Source organism: Polypterus senegalus, chromosome 9 (genome assembly GCF_016835505.1).
Source record: "Polypterus senegalus isolate Bchr_013 chromosome 9, ASM1683550v1, whole genome shotgun sequence".
Classification (NCBI taxonomy): Eukaryota; Metazoa; Chordata; class Cladistia; order Polypteriformes; family Polypteridae; genus Polypterus; species Polypterus senegalus.
Window position 1 is genome coordinate 31881914 of NC_053162.1, and position 27867 is coordinate 31909780.

Genomic DNA, 27867 nt, shown 5'->3' on the forward strand with positions numbered 1-27867 from the left:
AGCAAAGAATGTTAATGATGACATTCCAGAAAATCATGGTAATGTATGTAAATATGTGGATTCAACGGCAGATTTCTTAATGATACATCATATTTGCGATGCCGTGCTATCAGTGCAGTACGAGTGGCATTTATGATAGGCTGAGAGTAATGCATGTGACACATGTTACAGGTAAATGATTGTGATAGAAGTATGAACAACTAAGTCGGATGATATATTGAAACCACACACGGGAAAAGAAACAATTCAGGATTAGTTATCACTTTTGGGGAGTATATGCTCAATGATATAACATCATCTAAAATCTTTCCTTGCTGACAAGGTTCCCTCCTTTTGAAGGAGACATTACTATTCTGTAATGATAGGTTGAAAATTATTGATTCATAGAATTGTAAATTAGAGTAGAAATCCTCATCCACAGAAAATCATCATAGTATATAGAAAATGAAGAAGTACTAATACTTCAACAACATTTATACAGATCCTAGCTATTTCCAAAGTACATGCAATAACTTAAAACACATAACTAATGAAGGTTAGCGTTTTATTATGTTCTTGTTTATCATAGTGCTGGAGAGTGACAATAAGGATTTTGCTGTACTCTGTACTACTACATGTTTCAGATATTTTCAACCTCCCACACAAGCTCTTGCACTGTCCCCATTGAAAAAAAAATGTATGCTCCATATTGCAAAAGCCAGCTTCAATGATCAAGGTACTGCAAGTATCTGGATCCCTTCAACCCATACCAGCCAGATGACTTAAATTACACCTGATCTCCACCCTCATTTATATGTATAAAGCCCACTTAGCAGTTCTATGCTGCTTCTTCCAGTTAAATCTGTTTGGTTTATGTGGGTCACCCAGTCTCCAGGTGATAGGAAGCAAACATATCTCACAGGCCTGGTTTCAGGACTGGTTCACTGCATCTCTGTTTTGGGATAGGTACTATGACATTTCTTACTAGCAGTTATTGGACTTTTTTTTTCCACTTGAGTGACAAATAGCTCCTGGCAGCATAGCTTTAAGGATCAAATAAGGTAAATAAGCCCCTGCTGGAACTATGAGGGTGGGATAGTGCACTGACCCACAAAATACTTGACACAATCTAAGGTGTCAAAAGACTAAAAGCATAGAGTTTGAAGCTCATAGGCAGACATGTCACACACATACATGCTATGGCTGCTAGATTTTATGTAATTCATCCTAAATATTTAAAAAGAAGGTGCTATAAGTCTCTGCATTTCAAAAGGTGCAGATTTTCACTGTCTTACACCTGGGATGAATAAAGTGCCTCTCAATAACCAAACCCCAGTTCTTGGAAATGTCCCCTCCCACACATTACAGATGCTGCTGGAATGCAGGTAGAATTACCTGAACGTAGAGCTAACAGCCAAAGCTCTCTTCTCCAAGTATCTTCTCGCTCCTCCTCTCCACAGACTCAGCATTTCTGACAAAAAGAAGAGAGAGGTGTGATTTGCCTCACTTCCACAAGCCCCTATCCCACTTCAGAGTTCCCTTTCCAGTTTAATCAGCCCAATCATTGCCTGTCTTCATACAGATGAAAAAAGCATCAATGTATAAATAGTACTGTGCTCATCTGAACAAAAACCCATAGTGGTGGCTTCTTGCCAGAACTCCCCCCTACATAGACTATACCCCTTTAGTTGTTACAACCAGAGCCTCATCTCATCACACACACATTTCCTCAACAAGCACATACCCATAACTTGCTAAGGCATTCTGCCAGGTCCTGTAACTACAGTAAACACACAATATTGCTCACTCACTCACACTCTCATCATAACCTTCAAGTAGTTTCTTACTATGATAAAATCTGGCATAATGTGTACTAGCCACTTCCTGCAGGCTGGTTCATCACAGGAAAGAGAAGTCGAAGGATGCAGCTGACAAAAGGAAAAAAAATGAAAGGGTATGCCAGTAAAATCTCCAAAGCGTGTGCACACAAATCCGCTGATGCTCTGAGAAGCACAGCTTTGTGCAACCCAAGGCCCACGCTAAAACACCCACGGGCTGATGCCCAACAGTGTCAGGGAGATGTACCAATCTGCTTCTAGAATCTGGAAAGGGACATACAGATGGCAAGTGAACAGCAAATCACAAGCAAAAGACTTGCAATCCTCCTATTTGAAACAATTATAGCAACCTTTGTTATTAATCTTCTGAGATCAACAGAATGAGTTAACCATGCTTAAAATTAACTGCAATCCCCAATCTACATATGAAGTATTCAGAAAACACAAGCCAAGCGCACGGCGGATGCCATTCTGAATCAGGTGACAAAGAAAGAGATGAGAGCAGCTACCCATTAAATGACGCACGCCAATAATCCTGCTTAGACCTGACAGGCTTTGACAAAGCAGCCATCAGTGAGCAGCAGTGGAGTGCTAGACTCCAGTCATTTCTCACCTGAGTCAGGCAGCTAGCAGCCAGGAAGAATCACTGAAGCCTTTTTTACAAAATCCAACATGACCCTGTAAATCACTTTAAACAACAATTTCTATACCACATACTTACCTGGCTTACATTTCTAAAACATCCAGTCCACACCATGCCACAAATAAATGTTATTGACCAAAGCAATATCAGATTTCCAGCTCATTTTCTAGAAAGGTGTGTTTTCTGTTTTAGAAGAGTTTGAGAAATCTCAAACTCAGTCCTGTGAGAGTCAGTTCCTGCAAGTTTTCTTAATTAAAAAAAAAAAAACCTAATTAGGAGGCTTCTTTCATTGTGCGTTTCGGGAACACCTACCATTATATGGTTTACTTGTCTGAGAAGTTAAATTAATGGTTTGTCAAACAGAGCCCATTAACACCTCCCAATCCTCAATTTTTTTCTCTTATTTATTTTAGTCCTGTGTTCACTCCCAGAGCACTTAGACAAAAGTTTGATTTGTAGCTAATGTATCTTCTGTGTAAAGTTTGCATATTTTAACTCTATATTTACCTGAATGTCCACTAAACACTTTGGCTGAATCTCCACAGATCAGTCCAACTAAGTGCCCTGTGATAAAATGGCAAGCCATACCAGAATACCAGAATGCAGCGACTGCAACCTTAACTACCAAAATAAAATCTGAGCACATCTCTTCAGTTTTAGCATTGTTACACTGGTTATCGGGGACGTTCAGAAATTACTTTTAAAATACTACTAATAGCTTATAAAGCCTTATATAATCTTGCTCCGTCCTGCATTTTGGAATGCCTGTCCCCATACACTCCAAGTTGTAACCTTAGATCTTTGCATGGACGTCTGCTTATAATTCCAAAAGCCAAACTTAAAAAAAAGTGGTAAAAATCTGGAATACTTTACCTACAGAAATTCACCAGACTAATACCGTGGACCATTTAAAAAAAAAAAAACTTACCTTACCTTGTTTAGTTGTTATTTATTTTTTTAATATTATTGCTTAATCTTAATTGTTTTGTTTTGTGATTTTGTAAAGCACTTTCAGCTACACTGTTATATGAAAATGTGCTATATAAATAAATGTTGTTGCATCTGTGACTACAGTAATAGGTTATGGTTCCAAGCAAGCCTATGATGGTTTGGAAAATTAATAGACAGCTTTACTTAAACAACAACACTACTTAATGACAAACAAACATAGCAGTAAAAGATACAGAAAGCTGCTCCACTGCAGACTGTCTTGTCATACATTCTATTTTGGTGACTAGCTGCTTAATTTCTCAAACTAAATAAGGAGAAAACAGAAATTTTAGTGATTGGCAAAAATGGATCAAGTTTATTTCTAATACCCCTCATTATATCCATTAGGATTAAAAATCAAAACTGAGGTAAAGAATTTGGGGGTAATTATTGACACTGACCTGAATTTTAAATCACATATTAATCAGATTACTAGGACAGCATTTTTTCACTTAAGAAATATAGCAAAAGTTAGACCTCTTACAACATTGCAAGATGCTGAGAAATTAGTTCACATCGGCTAGATTACTGTAACGCACTCCTCTCAGGACCACCCAAAAAAGACATCAATCGATTGCAACGAGTGCAGAATGCAGCTGCCAGAATCTTAAGTCGGAAAAGAAAATCCGAGCACATCTTTCCAGTTTTGATATCACTACATTAGTTACCCATGTCATTTAGAATTGACTTTAAAGTACTGCTTATGTTTACAAAGCCTTAAATAATTTCGGTCCATCCTATATCTCGGAATGCCTTTCACCTTACACTCCAAATCGTAACCTTAGATCTTCAAACGAGTGTCTGCTTAGAATTCCAAGAGTGAAACTTAAAAGAAAGTGCTGTTATGCACCTAAAATCTGGAACAGCTTACTAATAGGAATTCACCAGGCTAATACAATAATGCACTTTTAGAAAACTGCTGAAAACACATTACTTTAACATGGCTTTCTCATAACTTCATTTTAGTGTAACCCTGATATTCTGTACATGCATTTAATTATCGTTATCATTCATAGTGTCTCTGAAATCCGTACTAACCCCTACTTTCTCTGCTGTTCTTTTTCCGGTTTTCTGTGGTGGCGATCTGTGCCACCGCCACCCAATCAAAGCACCATGATGTCCCTACACTGATGGATTAAAGGCCAGAAGATCACATGACCACCATCATCAAGTTCTTCCATGTGAAGCCTGAAAACCATGAGGACTGATTGAGGTCATTTACAGTAAGTTAGGTAGAATGCCTAGTGGGGGCTGGGCGGTCTCATGGCCTCAGAAACTGTGCAGATTTTATTTTTTTTCTGCAGCTGTCTGGAGTTTTTTTTTTTTTTTTCCTGCCCTCCCTGGCCATCGGACCTTACTTTTATTCTGTGTTAATTAATATTACCTAATTTTAATTTTTATATATTGTCTTTTTACTTTTTTTTTCATCCTGTAAAGCACTTTGAGCTACATCATTTGTATGAAAATGTGCAATATAAATAAATACCGTTGTTGTTGTAATATCACTTTGTGACCCATTTGTATATACTGTAAAGACATTATTGGATCATTTGGAAAAAAGCAAGAGGAACCACCAATTCAAAAATGTGCACTGCCCGCATGTCCCTATTGAGTTCTAACCTAAAAACTGCAACCTGTTACTTAAGCAGTCCTATAACAGGTAGATTCAATCATCTACCTGAAAAAAATGTCTTTTGCAAGGAAAAATTTAATAAATAATGGCATCTAAACCACAGAACTGGACACAAGAATACTGTACAAGCAAGCAAAAGCTTAGCTCCACAATAACACAGTTAATCAGAATACACTGGTAAAGCACTGTCAGCTGCAACGAGGAATTTCTTACAAATTCAGAAGTCTTGACAGCTTGTTTTGTTTTTACATAAGAGCCACCTGTCACTAGACATGCAGACACTTCTGCATCATGAGAAGCTCACAATGGCGTGCACAGCACCAGGGGCAGAGAAAACGACCACCAGTTGCGATCTTGCAACTGAGGAATGGCTGCAAGAGCTAATTACCCAAGTGCTGGAAGGAAAACAAAAGAAAAGGTAAGCCTAACAAGGCAAAACAATGTCAGACAGCTGTTGAGCCTGGCAGTTAAGGAAAGAAATTATGCACTCAGACTCTTAATAAGCAAGTTAGTAAAAATAAATAAAACACTTGCGTCTTATTAAAAAAGGATTTCTAATTTCAAACACTGTAGACAAGAAACAGGAACTGGAAGTTTTGACTTCTCCTAGAAAACAGTTGAAGTGAACACCTGTGGGCACTATGGCTCTCCAGCACCACACTGCAGTATCTGATGACCCTGGCGGATTTAGGATGCAGCATTACAGATGGTTGGGTGCAAATAATACAGTAGGTGATGTGCAAATCTATTGCTATTAGAAAGTATACAAGGTGAACAGTGGTATATTTAACAATACATTGTAACAATCATTGGGGGGGAAAAAGAAAAAAAAAACAGCTGTAAGAATTGTTTTTTTTCTTCTCAAGTTAACATTTTGATATCTAAAGTGATCGTTATTCCTTTAACCCCCAAAAAATAAATCACATTATTTTTTCAATTATTTCAGTACCCCTAGGAATAAATCATATTATGTTCACAAGACACACAAGTTGTCAGCGCATATATGGATATTGCTGCCCTTTGTTGGAATGGCCTTGCACTCAACATGTAACTAAGTAACTAATTAACCAATTCACAGTCAAACAGCAAGGAAAACTAGAAACAGAGTGACATTAGCTAAAAAGACAAGCCTGGATGGAGTGCCAGTTCCTTCAAGGTTAGAATCACTTACACACTACCTCATATACCTGTGCTGGTTTTAATTTACCATATTAATCAAGCAGTTCTGAACATGTTTTCATTCAAAATTATTAAATGCAGTGGGCCTTAGGGACCATTCTAGAAATATATCATAGAACTAGCATGAAATTAACATAGATCACCACAGCTAAATGTTATTTGCATTAGGGAATTGCCTACGTGGCAACATCAACCTCCACCTTACTCACTAGTATACAGACACATTTCTAGACAAATCAGGAATCCCAAAAAGCAATGCGAGACTGGTATGATGAGCAGCAGTTGGCTTTATTGGTCAACAGGTTCCTTGATGACTAACTATGGTCTTATAAGCAGAATTGAAATTACAATGAAAATGGTTGTTTCCACTCAATATCTTCTGTAAAAAACAAGAACAGAAATATTTCCGGAAAAATCAGAGCAGTGCATGAAGAGGAAACACATTCAAAGTGGACTGAGCTTTTGAGTTCTGCCTCTCCTCCTTATTCACTGGTCAAGAATCCTGTCTTCAATTCAAAAGCTTGATCCCTTGTGAATACAGTACTCAGATTTTCTGGAAATATTTATTCAACAATATTTTGGCAAAAAAATGAGTGGGTTTTGGATGTTATGAACATACAAGTGAATAATTGACATGTGGATTAGGTGACATGAGTTATTTATTTCATGGACATGTTAATATTGTTTGTTTGTTTGTTTGTTTGTTGTTCAATATTGGCCCCTGTCAGCCTCCATTGATGTCCTTTGTGTAATGAACTTTGTTCTCCATTAAAAATATATTTTTTTGTTAATCAATACAAACAACACAGGGTCATTAATGAATAAAAAAAATGTATCATTACTGTGTGAACTATTCCTTTATTATCCTGGCCCAGTCTCTTCTTATGTGACGCTTACATGTTTTCCCTGTGTCTGTGTAGGGTTTTTCTTCAGAGTACTCCGATTTTCCTCACATATCACAAAATTGTGCATGTTAAGTTAACTGTTGACTTTAAACGGACATGATGCAGTGCTGGTGTGAGCGATGGACTGAAATCACAACAGCTGCTTAATGCCTTGTGCTGCCAGAATGGGCTCTGGCTTCATGATGACCCAAAATATTGTGGAGTTGACAATATTTTTCCAAGTAAATATGTGGGCCTGGAAACACAAGACACTAGTCAAAAGAGGATAGTGAATGATGGATACATTTTTTAAAAAAGGACACAAAAGATTTTTATAGATAAAGGGACATTGGATTGTTGTTTTTATTCTGATATTTTTCTTTTTCGCTTTTCATCTTTATTTTTCATTATAGGTGAGCCGGTAATCTATAATGTTTTCTTATAAATCTATATTCATGTTGGGGTGGAGAGGTGGTTATTATTGGGGGTTAATTTAGTACTGGTATGCCCTTTATGCTTTATGTAATTGGAACTATGAGAAATTCTTACTGAAAAAACTAAATGTTTTGCTGTATGTTCTTTAATTAGTTTCTCTTCATTTATTAAGACTAAAATGAAGACCAGAACACATTTTAGATCAAATCAGGTAAACATTTAAGTCAAATTAGGTTAAAATTTAGGTCAAATAAATTGCTAACTAAACTATATAACTATATTGCTAACTAAAAAACAATAACTTACAATTTTAAAACATATAGGAAAACAAACATTACCAGTTACAAAATTCTTCTGAAAAACCATAATGGGTCCAGTACCCGCAACCATGGGCACCACTCATTTTTCCAGAGCATTGGTAGTTCCTAACCAAGGAAGGACTAGGGCAAGTGTGGACACAGCAACAAATATACGATGCTAAGCCAAAAAGTGCATATTTAATGGAAAAAAAGAAAAAAAACAACCAGTGGCAAAAAATACACAGTAGAAGAAATTCTCCAATAAATAATTATCCATAAAATTTCTGCAGGGAAGTATTAAAACTAATAAATACATTCTATAAATAGTTAAAACCAAGAATAAAAGCAAGAATATAAATGGACTTTCTCACACACTCGGGTCTAGTACTTCTCTCTCTCTCTCTCTCTGTCCCCTCCAATCACCATTCAGGACTAATACAGAGTTGAACCTGGTCCTCATTCCAGTGATCGTCCCAGATACTTCCATCGGTGTCTTCTCTGACACACTGAGCCACGCTCCCTTTTCCTGCCACCTCCAGAACCCTGTAGCCAACAATCACCCTGCTTCAAAGCACTCAGCAGGTTTGATTTACTCCTGGAATGCCATTCTCTTTACTCCACCATGGGTCATCTCTGACCAGTTTCTCAGTTTTCTCTCACAATGGATTCTCCCAATTCTGCTCTCTGTCCTTTCTCTTATTTTCCTTCCTCATTTTTCCATCCTTTCTTTATTCTCTCCCTTCACTTCTCTACTCAAACATTTTAAATCTTTGTGAGTGTAGGTACTTCCTTAATGATCCATGGAGTAATTGTGAGGCTATGACTGCACTGATTTCTTTCACGCACTTGAATGATTAATCAGCCCATTCTCCCATTGAGTGCTGTGCAGCCACCAGTCTCTCCTGCGCACACACCCATGCCCATGGAATCTGTGGAGCATTATTTTAAAACAAAATCTGCACCTAACCTGATCTGCCAATAAGAATTAGTGCAAAGGTGCTATACAGATTAAACTTAACTTTGGTCTAGTAACTCGGAATAATTTGCATGAAGCCACTATATAACAATACTGATTTTCAAAAAGTTATGATTAAACATATACTTTGCTGTATTATCATGCAATGCGGAGTCTTGATAAACACCAGTTCAACTCACAGAATATATCCATCTATACATAAATGAAAACAAAATATTGAAAACGCTTCATGTTAGAGAACATTGATGTAACAAAAGACGGCAAACATCATTTGCTTCTCAACATTTAGCACAATGCTCCTAATGCTACAGGTATCCTCAAAGATGAAGAAACAGACTACTGTACTTACCCTTATGGTGCACTTAGATGACACTTGCATGTTTATTTGTGTGTGTACATAAGAAGTTCACATAAAGGATTTTCAAACAAAAACCAAAAGGCACTTTGCAAAGTCACTGTTGTTATATTTAAAAGCATGGCTTGGAAGAGAGGAGTGCCTCAGTGAGTGTGTTGACTCAAGTCCTTTATCTGCTTAACAGAATCCTTTTTATAGTACCTGTTTCAAAGTCACTTGCATGCACAGGATTAAGCAGATTTCAAGACTGATGGACAGATAGGTGGATAATTGGATAACCATTTCACAACTAAACTGTCCTGTAGTCACAAAACATCAGCCTATGGTTAGGGCTTCAATCAAGAGTATTTTTCACAAACTTTCAGCCACTGAACAACTGTACTTTGACAGGCATATTATTGAAATTGACTCAGTAGTTAATCTCTATGTAAAAACATAGCACTGCTGAGGTCAACACAAGACTAATGTTCATCGTGGCATTTCTGAAAGAGTTAGAGTAAAAGAGTGCAATGGGCCACACAGCAGATAACATTTTGCTGAATATCAAAATACAACTTAATTTATCTACAGCCAAAACCTTTTTGCTGACTTTCACTTTTTGCTCCTTTTCCTGTGTAGCCATTATTACTTAGGCTTGTACTGCATTTCAATAATTTTCATTTAGGGTTTTGTACAGTACATTTTACTTTTACTGCATATTAATGTCCTTCATGAATATTGGTCCTTTTATGAAAGTATTTCAAATGTTTTTTAAATTAAGTTTTTGATCTTTTCAGATTTTTGCAACTACAATATATTGTAAATTTCACAAAAGTTCAGCACATTTGTTCTTTTATTTAATATACTTTGTAGTTCAAAGTTTCATTCACATACTCTGTAATGTCACTTTTAAAAATGTGATCTGCATTACTGACTTTAGGCAAGTCCATATTGCATTTAAAGTTTTATGCAAGTTCTTTTTAGACAGTAATCCCTCGCTATATCGCGTTTCGACTTTCGAGGCTTCACTCTATCACGGATTTTATATGTAAGCATATCTAAATATATAACGTGGATTTTTTGTTGCTTCGCGGGTTTCTGTGGACAATGGGTCTTTTAATTTATGGTACATGCTTCCTCAGTTGGTTTGCCCAGTTGATTTCATACAAGGGACACTATTGGCGGATGGCTGAGAAGCTACCCAATCAGAACATGCAGTTAAGTTCCTGTGTGCTAACTGGCTCAGTGACAAAGCGGCAAATTCGATTGTGCTGTGTCAACCAGAAAGTCTTGTCTCGCTCATTCACCAGCATCAACGTGTTTCGCTGTGTAAAGAGTTAACTTTTGTGCTCTTTTGTGTTTATCTTTGTGCATAATCAAGCCCTTCATTATGGTTCCAAAACGATCTGTCTATCGTAATGGCTGTAACATATGGGATATCGGAGACGCTTGATATCTTTAAAATAATATTTAGGTTTTACTGTATATAGACAGTGTGTTTACATACATAATTTCAACAAATCTTACCTAATATCTAAGAGAATACAAAGGGATTATGCTGTATAACTGTGCGGGAAATGTTTATAAGAGTATGGGAGAGTTTATAAGGGCTTAAAATATATAAAAATAACCATATGAACATATGGTTTTTACTTCGCGGATTTTCACCTTTGTTGATTTAGTGCTATATAAATAAAATTATTATTATTATTATCATCATCATTCATTATATATTTATACCCACTTAATCCATATCTATTATCAAAGGGAGACCAGAGCTCATCCCATCAGTATAGCTGGAAGGCAGAAAGTAAATGGGGGTTAGCCACAATCAAGCACATAGCCTCACTTACTCACAATGGGCTAATTAATCTAAAACATATGTTGAAGTGATAGTGGATTAAAAAAATAATTCAAGTACACTATCATGGTGCAAATAATGTTTTCTAAATTAGCTTACGGCAATAGTGCCGTTTTTTTAGACTTCAGTGCTGGGGCCATTGAGTTTTTTTTTTTACTTTAAATAAATGATCTTGTTAAGAATGTAGCGAACAAGCTAGAAAAGTGTGCAGAGGACTCTAATCTGGTGGGAATGGTCAATAAATATCCTACAGTGAGTATTTGACTTTCACAAATTAATTCTAGATGGACCAAGACAGATTTCAAACTTTGTGAGATACATGGAAGATGAAACTTAAATTATAGGAGATAAATTGTTAGATCTGAATACAAAATGGGGGGAGGGGGGGTTAAAATTGAATGTGCACTATGTGATAGAGAGAATTGTCATTGGTCAAATCCTCACAGTGTATAAAAGTAATCAAGATAGCTGATGGGTGTTTGGGTTACAGTGTAGTGCAGTGTAAAGTTTTAAATACAACCATGTTTCAAAGTCAAAAAACTTAAGCAATACATTCCATATGGATATACAAAATAAAGAACAGAACCAAAGGATAGATCTGTGCAATAAAAATTAAAAAAGAGAAAGAGCTTGTGATTGAGGCATGGATGTAAAAGAAAACGTGATTTATCTGACCCTGCCACCTTCTTTCAATACTCCATGGTCCAGTTCTGACGCTCACATACCCATTGTAGGCACTTTAGCAGTGAACAGGGGTCACCATGGGCACCGTGTCACCATAAAAAGCAAGCTGCAATATACAATGTGCTCTGACACCTAAACATTATATCCAACATTAAGTTATTCAGCAATCTTTACTACAATAGCTCTTCTGTGGGATCAGACCAGATGGGCCATGGGTTGCCTTAAGCGCCCATGACTCTGTTGCAGTTTCTCCAGTTGTGCTCCTTGGGCCACTGTTAAAAGGTACTAAACACTGCATACCGGGACAAACCCACAAGATCTAACATTCTGGATATGCTTTGACCTAGTCATCAAGAAGAATGTTATATTGTCTACAAAGCAGAGTCTTTGAAGGTATGGCAAGCAGCATTTTCAATTTCATTCAGATCTTCTTCAAATTTCTTGTCATTTAACAATTTTGATCTAAGAACCAACAAAAATGCCTTCCTTAATATCTGCATCAAATGATCTGGGGAAATTTTTCAAGTACATAAATTTCACTTGTGCTATGCCCATTGATTTAACAAAGTTTTTAATAAGTTCATGTTTGATATACGGACGAGGAAGGTAAACTTTCTCAAGGTAAGCAAGTGGACTGTTTACACATTTTTCTTTCCTGGAAGAAGAGAAGCACATTTAGTCCACTCTTTCTAAATATAGTGGTTCTTCTTCTCCCTGCTGGCCCACTCACACAAACACAACAAACCAGTATTTGGTTCAAACAAGAAAAAGTGCAATCACATTTAGAGCTGCACATAAATGTACTTATATTTCTGATTCAGCATGTTTTCTAAAAGTAAAATTATGTTCTTATGACTCTTTAATGATAGTAGTATGTCCTACAGTATAGGTATAGAAGGGAATTCATTTCCATTATAGAGAAGGACAGCTTTCAAGGGGACTTTTGAGGAGTCTGAGAATAAGTGTCCCTCATCCACATTTCTTCATAACTAATTTTTTGTAATGTAATAACTATTTCCATCCTTCCATCCATCCATCCATTATCCAACCCGCTATATCCTAACTACAGGGTCACGGGGGGTCTGCTGGAGCCAATCCCAGCCAACACAGGGCGCAAGGCAGGAAACAAACCCCAGGCAGGGTGCCAGCCCACCGCAGAGCGCACACACACACACACACTAGGCACAATTTAGAATCGCCAATCCACCTAACCTGCATGTCTTTGGACTGTGGGAGGAAACCCACACAGACACGGGGAGAACATGCAAGCTCCACACAGGGAGGACCCAGGAAGTGAACCTGGGTCTCCTAACTGTGAGGCAGCAGCGCTACCCACTGCGCCTCCATAACATAAAAACGATGAAAAAGGTCCTGTCATAAGAAAATAAACCTGATAGATAATGTCTGGCTTCATATTTGGATTCAAAATTATAAAGTATGCTTATAAACACCCCATTACAATCTTTATCTGACATTTATAAACCACAAATGTAACTCTAAAAGATAGTAGGTCAGGTAACCTCTTGTAAAAGTATCTAAATTGCTAGACACACAAAAAGAAACAACACAGAAATTGCAGAAAAGCCAAAAACAAATTGAAACCCAGAGGAAAACACTAAAGGATTAAGGAGAGACAAAAAGGTAGAGTAAAAAGCTTCTTATTATATGACTACTGCATAACTAGAGTCAGGCTAACAACTGACCCTGGTAAGTGGAGCTAGGGTAAAGAGAAAGAAAGCTAAAGAGAATGTTACAGTGGAGTTGCAGTCACTTTCTGTCAGACAATGCCCTCCCAATGTCAATGTCAGACTATTTATACGTACTGTAAATGTGCATAAAGGAAGTGACTGAGCCACACTGTGTGCCAGAGTAAATCTCTACATGGCAATGTCTGTAATCTGTAACTGTTAGGATGTGGTAACTGCTAAAAACTGAGGTTTAAAACCCAGCCAATATCAATAAGCAATTACCAACTGAAACTGAGAGGCAAGATGGAGCAAAGGCTCATTGGAAAAATGAAGGCAAGACAGGACATAAGGATGTGTTTCCTTCTGCTATATGGGAGATGAACTGTGTACAGGGAAGTCATCCTGTGTAGTGGGATAAAAGAATTTCTTGACAATTTCCCTTTCATTACCTTGTACTCACTCTTTTATCATTCCTCTGTTGTACGTTTATGAAAAACACATGCTTCTTTACTGCAGTTCCTGGTTTTATTAGTATTATTCCAGGTGAGAAAACAGAGGCAACCTCCTCACACACTGCACCACTGTGGAAATGTGACCAAGTATACCAGATATTCTCATTCTCAATTATGAAGGCAAATGTCCACAGGTTTCCTTTGCTGAGGCTGATAACAGAAGACTGACATTTGTTTGCATTACCATCATCAAGTACTGCTGAACTCATAAGCAGATCCTTTTCAGTCTCTGTAGGATCTGCCAAACTTTCCAGTTGGACAATGGGGCAGACTGGGGATGTGGTTTATTCAATTACTAAAAATCTAGAAGAACAAAGTGTAATACTTTTTGTGGTTTCTAATGTTCTTGTCTTTCTCTAGATATTGTTTGGGCAGAGAAGGTGGCTCCCCTGGGACACTTGGAAGGAATGTGGTCTACTAACCAACATTTCAATTCATGATTTGACACATACTTCAGGGAATAGTGCACACATAATTTTCATTTTTATTCATTAGGAACTTTTTTCAAATTTTTGTACAGGGGCAATAAACAACAATAGTAAGTTAATGGTAATTGGTACTTTGGACAACAGGAGCCATTGATGATAAAACAGCTAACTGCTGCTGTCTACAGAATTGCAAAAATAACCAGGCACTGAATCATAAAGCAAATTTAAGAGTTATGCATTTAGAAAAGTAAGACTGACCTAAAGAATAAAACCACAAACTAGCATCCAAACAACAACTGTAAAGAAATTCGGCAAACACAGTGCCCATGGCAAGGTTTAAGACGAAAACTTCCCTTACATAGCTTCAGGTTTTTGTTTTTTTTCCCCCTCTAATGGGTGATGTAAACACTGCATTTTATAGTTTTAAAAAAGCTGGTTATTTAAAATCATATTTTCTGAGCTATTGCTGATGAGCCCATTTTCCTCAGAGTGGCTTTTATTATTCTGCAGAAAACTGTTCCTCTTGTTTTTTGGATTCCGTTTATTGAAGTGAGACAGTCTTGAAACCGTTTCCATTTAAATAATAATAAGTAAAATATTTTCTGCACAACACAATCATTACAAACATCATATCACATTCCATAATCCATTGCATATGTCAGGACTTAAATATAAAGAAAACCTTTGTACTTGGGATAAAAAAAGAGAGACTTTTGGGTGTAGAGCGGTAAAGAACAAAGTAAAACATTAGTGTTTTTTAAAAAGAAAGCAAAGGAAAACAGTAATATTTGAGTATAATTAACAACGAAAGTGCATACCAGCACTTAACAGACATGATTGTATATAGCAAATAGATGCTTGATAAAGATAAAGCAAAGTGAATAATGGGTGAGGTAAAGGAACACTTCATCCCAAAATGATCACTTTTTATCTCTTACTTTCCCCATATTATTTGTGGTAATGCCCGAAAAAAAGTCTTTAATTACATTTTTAACTATAGAAAGGAGATAAAGTTTCTAATATAACAGGTTTCACTTGGGACAAACGGGAGCAAACTTTGAGCAACAGCAAAAAACATTAAAATGCTCATGCAAAAATCTCATGCTACTCATGCCACATAACAAATATGTATTTTATGCAATCCTACACTCACTAAGTACAAAATACATGTATTTATTATAATATATTGTGAAATAAATGATTCCAAAAATTTAGAGTAGTGCACAAAAGTGAAGTACAAGTGAGTCTGAGCTTTGAATTAAAGATAGTACCCTTGACCAAAGACTGATGTTTGTTCGATTATCTTCCAGAATTATTTATTTAATATTAATTTAGAAGAAAAAAAAAAATTTCATAGATGTTTTAATATTGCTTGCAGTTGTCTCTGCTGGTCCCACTGAACAAATTATATCATAAACTTTATTATAGCTATTCTTTAAAAAAACATCAGATTAAAAACTTACAGCCTTCACTACGAACAACACAGGGTAAGAAACTGAGAAAATGTTATATATATATATATAATTATTGGGTGGAGTATTCTTTTAAGCATCAAACTTAATATGACAGGTATATTAACTACATGGTTTGTGGAATGAAAGAAAGGAACTTTCAGTGTTTCTGTCAAATGAACCTTCCCAAATAAAAAGTCACTGCCTTCGATATGGTCTATTTCACTTTATTCCTACCCTGTCTTCTCCCAAGAAAGGCATGAACTCCCTTTACAGAGACAAATTATTAACAACGGATTATTTTCATCTGAATTTAACCAGTCCCTGATAAAAGTTCTTAGATCCTTCTCTTATAAATTACTTTGATTTTGAAGAATTTATTGTTTCATACCCTACTTTTTATTATGCTTGGTTTTTTTTAGTATCCTGGTTATTTTTACTGTCACTCAAAAATGAATAAATAAATACATACATACATATGTACATACATACAGCATTCAGCTATCCCAAATCTCGTCAGATTGTCACTTGTATACCAAGATTTACAAATCATATAATTCCCTATAGGCACAAAAAAGTTGAATGGATACCATGAATAAGAGTAATTTCAGTCATAAATTGCAAAAAAAAAAAATAACAGCTGTGTGCTTCAGAGCTGAATGTGGCTCCTCCACTCTTGCAGATGGTAATACCACTGCCACACATGTCCTTTGCATCTTTGTAATGGTGGAAAAGTGTTTTTTACAGTTTGTTAAATAAGACTATAACATTCATTTTGTGTTATGCTAATATAGGATAGAACAGAATACAAATGTTGATTTCATCGTAAAAGTGCTAAAGACCTTAATATGACTGGAAAGAGTAGGTATATTTCAGAGGAGGGTCTAGCTGCAGACCTCTGCAGATCCGTGATTCCAGATCTCAGGTGAAAAGCCAATTGGACTGTACGTTTATGTCACTGGGTTTACTCAAAAGATGTCACTGTCTAAGTCTGATAACCCTCCCAAAACCCTAATCTTAACGATAGTGTAACTGGGCATATCACGAAACATCACTGACATATAATGTAAATTTACAACCTCCTCAACGAAGCGGATCTCTGGAGGTTGGCAGCTAGCATCAATTGATTTTTCAAGGGAAATGCACTCTAAGGACTAATGAGAGGTATAAAATAAACTGATGAAAAGATTTATGGAATTTATGTAAATAAAAGCAAATACTAATAAAATGTCAAAACTATTAGATTGTACTAGCCTTACACTCAGTTAAAATAACCTGTGTGTGTATGTGTGTGTGTAGGTGTGGTTGTAAGATGACATGAAATGAAACGTGCTTGAGACCTTTTCAGTTAACATACAGTATGATTGTATTAAACTACGTGGTAATGATCAAAGTGGTCTTGATTTTTAGGCTGTCTAATAGTACTTTTCCCCAAAGGATTATCTCACCAGAGGTCAGATTTATGAAACTTGCATACACACTAAAGAGGTTTTGTGGCCGGGTATGGGAATGACAGCTCAGGATTGCAGCAATTAATTCTGGGCACCAACCAGGTCACCCCTTTTATTGTCCGGAGACAGAAAAGCAAACAAAAATTGAACAGAAATAACGCTCCCTTGTATGGGGAATTCAGAGCAATGCTGCAAGTTAGTCACTCTTGTGGAGCTCCATTTGGCAGGTTGCTCTGGCCAGTAATGACACCACCTTCTGGGACACCCAGGGTATTATGGCGACTGGACTGGAAGGGGCAGGGCTAAATTCCTTCACTGGGTGGCTTCTCAGCACTTTGGGGTAAGTAAGGAGATGACAGCATTAGCAGCAGTACCCCCTCTTGTCTCAGCGGGTTATTACACACCTCACCAGAGTCTGCAAGGAGGTCCTCCAACATGGATGCGTGACAGTTTTGAAAGCTGCATATTCAAATTAGACGCAAATATTGGGATTTATATAAGAAATTCTGATGGAAGAACCTGCGTATATATTTATGGAAACTCTGACCTATGTGTATGCAAAATTTTGGAAGAACTGGAAAATGATGACACCCTTAATGAAGTAGGGGAATGCAGCCAAACCAGCTAAATGATGACTCTTCCATATAATTCATATCATAAGCCATTATTGCAATGTGCATTGACAAGGCAAACATATTACACCTGAAAAGTGATAATTATGATGAACAGACTTTTAGTTCCCTTTTAACGGAGCCAATGCTACGTTTTTGCACTTAAGGAATTTTTTTTGGATTTTTGTCAGTTAATATTGGTTACCTGTTGCCACTTCTCAGGGCCAACAGGTCAGACATATGTCAGTTAAACTTCATTCCATCGTGTCCATTCTACTGAAAGCCCTTAACTAACTAGTGAGGCACTACATTCAGTTTTCATATAGAGTGGGAGTACATACATAAATCATAACATGTTTTTACCAGCATAAAAAGGCAATTTGCAGAAGTGTCTGGTTCTCCTAACATACTCAGAGCATTTTATCACACACATATTGCAATTAGAGCATCTAGTGAATATGAAGCTGTTTTTGTTAACTGTAAGCAGTTACATTCCATTAATACATATGAATGCACATTCTTAATGCCAGATTGTGTCAAAGTAGCTTTGGCACAGGGATGGTACTGTACATGGTGGCTGGCTTGCTGGTAAGGTAATTGGCTGAACCCTCAGGTTTTCATATGGCCTGTACTATTCATTGTAACAGCAATCATGTCAATACACATGCCAGGCAATAGTCACTTCTTGCTCACACTCTGGCTCTCTGACTACCAGAACTCAGAGATGAGGCGGTATAATGCCACGCCTAATCTTGCACAGGCAGATACTCTTGAATGCAAGTAGTGGGGTCTTGATGCATCAGAAGGGAGGATACTCTATCAGCCAATGAAGTTCTGCACCATAAAGATCACTCGTGTACATGGTTGTTCAGAATAGTCCATCTATAGTCCTTCCAGGTCAGCAACCAGGTGGGCTTCAAGGCACATTCATGTACGCACATTTACAAGATGATTGTGATTTATAACGACAAATTGCATAAAAATGTGTGCACGCCATATTTTATAACTTTGATTTTCTTGTTGTTTTATCATTTGCATATTTCCATGCTCAATTTCATGCAAGGTTTTACAAATGAGGTCCCCAAGCTCCATATAAAAAAGAAAGGTTCTGACAGCAGTCAGTGAAACAGTGTTTGATATGAGAGACAGAGGGAGAGGGTAAGAGATATGTGACATAGACAATGTTTTGAAGGCAAGGAAACACCAGGCTTTCAGGAGACCAAAGTAACAGTAAATGATAGACACCTTCAAAATGAAAATGCGCCCCAAGAGATGCAACTGTTAAGATGAAAAAGACTGTGCAATGGCTTGCACTTTAAAAGAACAGATAAAGAGGAAACGATTCTTAATGTACATGGACATCTTCATTAGTTTAAGAATGTACAGAGAACTCTGCAGCTGTTCAGGGCACACCATCAGATGCTAAGTTTACTCTATGGACTTTGATTTAAATCATTCAGGCTATACGTTTTCATCCATTTTAACTCCTAGTATTTAATATGCCTGGTTTCTCAGCAAATAAACATAGGTTTAGATTAAATACATTTTGCTGTCTCACTGAAACTAATTTGACTTTACTGAGAGAAAGGGGTTAGAGGTTGTTCCTGTCTAACCCAGGTCATGCAGGGATAATGGGGACACATCCTTGTTCAGTTCTTTCAGTTGTGAAAAACTGAGAGCATACCATGAGCTGTGGTTCCAGCTGTGTGCAGCCTGCCATTACCAAGGTATCCAGTTATTAATGTGGATTGTACATGTAAGACAAGATAAATATGCTAAATGGCATTTCTTCTTGTTCATTGAGTAAAAAATAACCTAAGAGGCTAGTATAGTGCCTTTCTTTGACATCTTCACAATAGAACAATTCATCAGAGATTAAGTGTTACACCTGGGTGTTTTCCTCTAAGATACAGTATATGAGGAAATTAATCACCTAAGAAAATTCTGCTGGATAATTAGACATGATCTCAACATATTAAAAAATGTCCCAAACTCGCAGATAATTGAGAGATGTATATTGGGATACCTTAAACAATCAAAATGCAATACACACTATATGCAAAGGACTCCCTTGTTCTTCTTTAACCCTAACCCTAAGCCTAACCTATGACACTTATGTAAAAAAAATTTGAACACGTCAAAACCATATCTTCGCTCTCAGCAAAATCAATGTTTGAAAATTGTGCATCACCACATAAGCAGCAAACAATATTACAACTAAAATGGAATTCACTGTGTTAAATTATCAACTTTACATTGGATGCCAAAAACTAAGAATTCTGAAGATGTTCAATATACTCTGCCAAGCTGACAATTTTTTGATATGTTACTACCTGAAATGTACAAAAAATATGAGTGCTTGATCTGTAAAAAAACATTTTACATTTGTAAATTGAAAACCAGAATTTGCTTTTAAAATCTTCATTGACACACTCCTACTAACTACTAAATGTCAGCAGATGTGTGAAAAAAGTGCATATAACATAAAAAATTAGATACTGTCCACACAGGCAGTGTGGTGTAATGGTTAAGGCTTTGGACTAGAGACCCCACTACTGACACCGAATGAACAAGTCACCTCAACAGTGTGTGCTCCAATTGGAAACAAAAAAGACAAGTAACCAGTTTTATCTCAGATGTTGCAAGTTGACCATGAAAAAGACATCAGCCAAATAAGTAAATGCTTATGAAGAAGTATGGCATTGTTTGCAAACAGATCAAATAATTATTTTTATAAAATCTCAAAAGAGCAATCTTATTTAAATAATTATTTCTGACAAACTGTGTTACCCTATAAAAGACCAGAATTACCTAAACCATAAGGTTAAAGTTAGCGGAATATGTCATTTTTCTTTTCTTACGAAATGATAATACCCTGGCCAGTACTTTCTTTTTCAGTTACATCCTGTTTTAAACAGATCATCAAATCTATATATAGAACTGCATGCTCTTTATGTTATTTCACATTCTATAACGTCAGAAGTTTAGGATTCAGATGATGTGTTAAACTGGAAATGTGGCTCCTGCAAGTAATTACTTGTTGAAGCCAAAACGTAATATTATAATATTTAAAATTTGCATTAGTATTGTACATACTGGTAGTGGTTTCTCATTTTCATATAGCTATCATGCAGTACTACGTATTGCACTAGACCATAAAGAACAAGTTTACCAGGTATGTCCTAACGACTGATTTTCCAATCTAAACGCAGGTACCAATCTTGCTATTGCTGCTAGTCCTGCAAAACTGTCGGGAATAACTCACAAATGTTAATCGCAACATATACCGATACTAGTCACCCGTTAAAATGAATCACGCGTTTTTGGTCTTTCCGCCTCAACTAGATTCCTTCGTGCAGAGATCAGAAAAAATATCCCTGCTGTAACATATGAGAAACACTATGTCAGAAAGGATCCTTGACTAATGTGACTCCAGATGTGTCAGATCGGCTGAACCCCTAAATCGAGGGGGGTGTAGAGGTTGGTGTATTGGTGATGGCAACGGCAAAAACCTGAATAACGTATGGCAGCTCAAATAAATGTTTTTCATTTAACACTAGACTACATGTAACAAAACCCATGCACTGCAACAGTTACAAGTACTAGTGCTATCGATCCCCGGCTAAATCGCAGCTGCAACAGCCTCCTTCTCCCCCACCTCCCTTCCGCGGCAAAACCGTACTAGGACTCGGATCTTGCCCTACTTCCTCTCCTCCAGTTTCAATCCTGAACCCAAGTCAACTTGGATTCCCCACCTGGCGCTGCAGGCCGCCGCTCCTCAGTCACGACCGTGCCGCTATAGCTGCCCATCCAGACGGAGTGTCACACATGCGTGGCGGGGGCTGAACCTCTCTCTTCACTGGGGATGTGGGCGTCCAGTGCTTCATTCAATCAGAACACCGCATTCTTCTCTCTTCGGGCGCCAAGAGATCCTTTGTCACGTACTTACACGCCGAAACTCCGGCGGTTCCTAGTGTGTGCCGTCCCACTGCTCAGCCCACTGTTTATATGGGAGGCTGCAGCCTCTAGACCCTGAACCTCAGCTCTACGAGGAGCTTTCAGGAACGTGTAGTCCAGCGCATCCTCGACAAGAATAGGTTGCTTAGAGTAGCCGTGGCTCCCCAAACTACACTTACCGCCAGCTTCTGCTTTGCGCATGCGAAATAGGAACTTGGCGCCCAGGCCGCCTGCGTGTAAACTGGGTCGAGCCAAGACCATCGATCTGTCTTTGCATCCTAGTCTGGAACAGAGGAATACTGTTTTTACCGAAAACAAATAACTCCCCAGTTAATCTTTTAATCAGATATACGAGAGGAAATCCATGGTTGTTTTTTGCTTTTAAAATTGCTTGAGAGATATGGTTATTTTTAAAGCTTGGATGCTCTGTGGCGGTCCACTTATAGGATTCCCCAGCACTATGTAAGCGCAGCTAGACGGTCAGCAAATACTAGTATCGAGGGGCACGGAGCAGCGGATAGCGGATTCAGTATTGTAGCACCTCACAGAACATGCCAAGCTTTATGCGTGCATAACCGGTCCCGAAATCTAGAAAATACTGTATGTATAGATTCAACTTGAAAATGTTAACACTCTCAAATATTTGTGCAAGGGCAGAGATCCGGTCTGCTCTTCCACGTCAAGGATGCTGTTCAGCCTGGATCAGAGGTTTAAGCTATCAACAACAATCCCTGCTTTCCGATGAAGCCTGATGTATATGGTCCCTCCATAAATGCAACAAATCTTTTTGTCTTGTTTTTAAAAAACGAATAGTCTGGAGGTACTGTATCGATTTCCTTACAGTATTAAACAGAACTGTTAACCAAGCCATCCACACAGTACCCCTGCAATCATACCAGGATAGTAAGCTCCATAAAGGTACACTGTAAAAAATAAATTTTGCATGTATGAAAAATAATAATAAAAAAAGCTAGCTATACGCAAAATAATCATTACCTTAATTAATAAAAATGTGTTTTACCCTTTTTATTGATTATTTAATTCTAATTCAATAAAAAAATTAAGAATAATGTTAACTTATTATTTTTCTTAAAATGTAAACTTTTTACAACTTATTCTAAGTAAAAAAAAAAAACTATACTGTGAATTTAACACATTTAAGTTAAGTTAAATTTAATGACAGGGCACTCTCACATCGATTTCTTGGTCTTTACTGTTGCATACGATACAAGAGCGTACAGGTGCAGTTTTTCTCAGAAAGGCGTTTATTTCCGAACCACCAATCCCACCAGACACTCAACCTCTAACCCCAAACACTTTACGGCCAACAAGAACACACTGTCATAAAATGTACATATTGCAGATATAACATTTCCCCCCTACCCCACCAAATACAGTGACTCCCAGAAAAACATAACATAAGGCAAGAACTTTCAGAAGTAATTGAAATTGTACAGAAGTATTTTTTTTTTATTTATTTATTTTTTTTGTGCGCTTCTTCCAAAACCCAAAGGTCATTCTAAAGTCTGCTTAACTGTGAAAATCAGTAAGGAAATCTTTGAATCTGTCTGGCCGAGTTCTGACGCATTTATGTCTGGAGATGGTTTCAGTCAGAGGTTGCAACACCTCAGAATCCACATTCTGCATAGGGACCAATGATCCTGCAGTTGAATCAAGCCACTGTGGTGTAAAACCTGAAGAGTCACAGCTCGACACTGGTGGTGCAGGTACCTTGCGGAGGCGGCTTGCATGCCATCGGGAATCATCAGCCAGACAAAATGTGACAGGTCTTAGTTGGCTTATTACTTTTAAAGGAGAAGACCAAAAAGATTTCAACTTATGTTCTCGATGTGGCCTCCACACCCTGACCCAATCTGATACAATTATGTCTGGCATTTTCACTCTGCGTGACCTGCCAAAATGTTGCTTCATTTTATTCTGGCTTTTGTACACCCTGTTGTGTGTATGCATTGCAGTGGGCAAAGCTGGTTGGGCACGCAGACGATCCAGTGGAAGCTGAAGTTCACGACCAATCATAAGAGCTGCAGGTGAACTGCCTGTAGTTGAGTGCTGTGTAGCTCTGTAGTGAAGAAGTGCCTGGAGAAGTGCAGAGAGAAATGTGCATCCATCTGCCAAATGTGCTCTAATGCCATTTTTTAAAGTTTTATTTAGACGATCTTCCCCCCCATTGGCCTGAGGGTGGTAGAATGCTGTGCGGTGGTGGCGAATTCCTTTACTCATCAAAAAGCATTATCTGTTGAAACAGCCACTGGCAACCCCCAGCGAGCAAAAATGGACTCCAAAAACTCGATCACAGCTCTGGTTGTAGCTGATCCAACTGAGGCTACTTCTGGCCACTTAAAGTGTAGGTCATATGCCACAATAAGAAAATGCTGATGATGTGGAACGCCATGTAACTCACCACAGATGTCTAGCTTTATGTGTTCCCAAGGCTTAACAGGTCACTGAACTGGCTGCAATGGGGGTGTGGGTGGAGGACCCATTTTACCGCTAACAAGGCAAACAGGGCATTCCTTGACCAGAGCTTCAATATCAGCATCAATCCCTGGCCATCACACAAGGTTGCGACATCGTTGCTTAACACGGACAATACCCAAATGGCCCTCATGTGCCATAGCCAGGACTCGTGCCTGGAGAGACCTTGGAACTACTGTGCAGAGACCACGAGCAACACAGCTTTCATTCCAGCAAGTGAGTTCATCCTTGACACGATGGAATGGCGTCACCTCAGCCGGTACTTGAGTAGGCCACCCCTGCCTAATAAAATACGAAGCTGAGTGAGCACAGGGTCTTGTTCTGAGGCCTGCTGCAGCTCCTGGAGTGACACCGTGGCCTCTAGAGGTGTGTAAAGAAGCTGAACAAGTTCAGGCTCAGCAGAATCAGGGCAGGGAGTCATGACTGGAGGAGCTGAGAACCGAGACAGTAGGTCAGCCACCACATTGTGGCGCCCGGGAGTATACTAGAGTTTAAAATTGTACTGCTGGAAACGCTATGACCAGCGGTGCAGTCTTAGTGGCCTGTGACCAGAACCAGATATAGAAAGCAGTGCAGTGAGAGCTTGGTGGTCAGTTCTGAGTGTAAATGCACGGCCATACAGATACATGTGCTACCGTTCGCAAGCCCAGATGCATGCCAGTGCTTCTCGCTCACTAACTGAGTGTTTCTGTACACCTGGGCTAAGAGCTCTAGAAGCAAATGCCACAGGTTTCTCAGTCCCCTCCTGAATCTGAGACAGTACAGCCCCAAGAGCAGCTCCAGATGCATCACATGTGAGTAAGGTGGGACTATTGAGGTCAAAGTGTGCCAGCACAGGCGGTGAAACAAGCTGAGCCTTTAGTAACTGAAAAGCCTCTCTGCAGGCTGGAGTCCATGCCCAGGGAGCATCTTTCTTCAAAAGTTGACGTAAGGGTGCAGTAGTGGAGGAGTATTGCGGCAGAAAACGTAGATAGTATGCAGTCATACCCAAAAATGAAGCAACCTGTGCTACTGACGTGGGCTCTGGAATTCTCTGAATTGCCTCTGTGTTAGACTGGAGTGGAGTTAAACCATCTGTAGATAGTCGGAAACTCACAAATTCAATTGAAGGTGCAGAAAACACACATTTATCACCATTAAGAGTGAGATTATGCCTGGCCAGAGCTGAAAACACTTTTGAGACGCTCATCATGGGTAGAGGTTGTGGGACCATGCACAACTATGTCATCAAGATAAATGACAACCCCTGGAATCCCTGCCAAGATGGTTGACATTATCTTCTGAAAGCAACTCGGGCCTGAACTGAGTCCAAATGGCATTCTAGTATATCGGAAAACCCCAATGTGAGTGACAAATGCAGTCAGGTCTCGACTGCTGGGGTGGAGTGGCACCTGCAGATATCCTTGACGGAGATCTAACTTTGTAAAGCAACGAGATCCATAAAATTGTGTAGTTAGCTCCTCTGAAGTTGGCAGAGGGTATTTGTCAAGAATGACTGCCTCGTTTACTGCTCTTAGATCGACACAGATTCGTAGTTCCCCTGACTTTTTTTTTGCAACAACCAAATTGGAAATCCATGGGGCAGCATTAATAGGTTCTATAATTCCAGCCTCTAGGAGGCGTTGCAGTTCAGCAGATACCCCGTCACGAAAAGCCAGTGGGATGCGGTATGGTGGCTGGATGACAGGAGGCACAGTGAGATTTAGCAAAGGCTGGTGATGAAAGGCAGAGAGACAGCCAAGTCCATCAAAAAGTGATGGCCACTTCTGTTGCCATGGGGAGCAGACATTAAGAATTACAGATCCACTAGTGTCAACAAGGGTAAAACCAAGGCTGTTAAAAAGATCCAGGCCTAAGAGGTTGGCGGGAGACATGAAATGTGAATTGTGGAAGAAACTTACAGTAGAACCATAGCGTACTGACAGCTCAACTGAACCCACAATGTCAATCTTAGAGCTGACATAGCCACAAAGAGTGGTGACTGGAGCAGATAGCTGGAGATCTGGGAAAAACTTCTTCTTTAGATTTAACAGAGACACTGTTGCCCCAGTATCTAGCAAAAGCGGAAGACATACGTTGTCTAGTAGTACTGTGAAGGTTTTAAAAGATGTATGCCTAGATGTCACATTATGAATTGTCACAGGCTTTTACGATGCCGGCGCGGAATGGCAAACTTTCTCGAAGTGATTGGCCTTATTGCAGCGCTGGCATATCTGACCCCTGGCAGGGCAGCTCTGTGCTCTCGTTGAGTGTGATTTAGAGCCACAATTTCCGCAAAAACGCTGGGGTCTTGGAGGAAGCTGTCGCGTAAGCTGCACACTGGGATCCTCGTTGCAGTTGTCCGAGTCTTCTGTGCATTGCAGTGTTTGAGCCGCGTCTCCTGTCACTGCTGAGGAAGCAGAAGATGTGTCGAGTTTGGCAGCGAAAAATCATCTGATTCTAGCAAGAGCTTTTCGCGGACTTTTGGATTGTTCGTGTACTCAGCCAATTGATCCCTAATAAATTCATCTTGCATGTCTCCGAACTTGCATAAACTGGCTAAACCCCTTAAGTTGGCCACGTATTGGTGAACCGATTCGCCTGCCTGCTGACGTCGTTAACGAAAAAGGATTCGGCGGAGAAAAACACTTTGCGAGCAGGAGAAGTGCGTCTCCAGGAGAGTCACAGCAGCTGGGTATGTGGCTGCGTTCCCCAAAGTCTTAAACACGCGCTGTCCCGCCGTTTCCAGACAGTGTAGGAGCAAAGCTCTTTTGCGCGCATCACTTACATTTTGCAAATCAAGAGCCAGGAGGTAAGTTTCAAAAGACTCCAGCCAGCGGGACCATGGCACTGGAGGCTCTCCAGGCAGGGAAAGAAAGGGAGATGGTGGTGGAAGTGAAAATGTATTCGATCCTCGTCGCCAAAATGTTGCATACGATACGAGAGCGTACAGGTGCAGTTTTTCTCAGAAAGGTGTTTATTTCCGAACCACCAATCCCGCCAGACACTCAACCTCTAACCCCAAACACTTTACGGCCAACAAGAACACACTGTCGTAAAATGTACATATTGCAGTCATAACATTTACAACGCATTCAGCTGTAACCCTTATCAACAACAACAACATTTATTTATATAGCACATTTTCATACAAAAAAATGTAGCTCAAAGTGCTTTACATAATGAAGAATAGAAAAATAAGAGACACAGTAAGAAAATAAAATAAGTCAACATTAATTAACATAGAATAAGAGTAAGGTCCGATGGCCAGGGGGGACAGAAAAAAAAAAAAATCCAGACGGCCGGAGAAAAAAAAATAAAATCTGCAGGGATTCCAGACCATGAGACCGCCCAGTCCCCTCTGGGCAATCTACCTAACATAAATGAAACAGTCCTCTTTGTATTTATGGTTTTCACGGAAGGATTTGATGATGATGATGATCACGTGGACTTCTGGCTTTTAGTCCATCAATGCTGGGGCATCATGGAGCTTTGAGTAGGTTGGTGGTGGCGCAGGCCGCCACCACAGAGAAACCGTAAAAAGAAACAGAAGAGAGAG

General features: G+C 38.8%; 1 protein-coding gene across 1 annotated transcript in view; it reads right to left on the bottom strand.

Moving 5' to 3' along the window:
• st3gal2 (ST3 beta-galactoside alpha-2,3-sialyltransferase 2) overlaps positions 1-21981 on the bottom strand; it is a 63650-nt gene extending 41669 nt beyond the window's left edge. Inside the window, exons 1-2 of the mRNA XM_039762841.1 lie at positions 21632-21981; positions 1375-1450 (exon numbers count right to left, since the gene is read on the bottom strand). The gene's annotated coding sequence lies outside the window, so the exon portion shown is untranslated. The remainder of the gene's footprint in view (positions 1-1374; positions 1451-21631) is intronic.
• Between the last annotated feature and the right edge of the window lie 5886 nt (positions 21982-27867).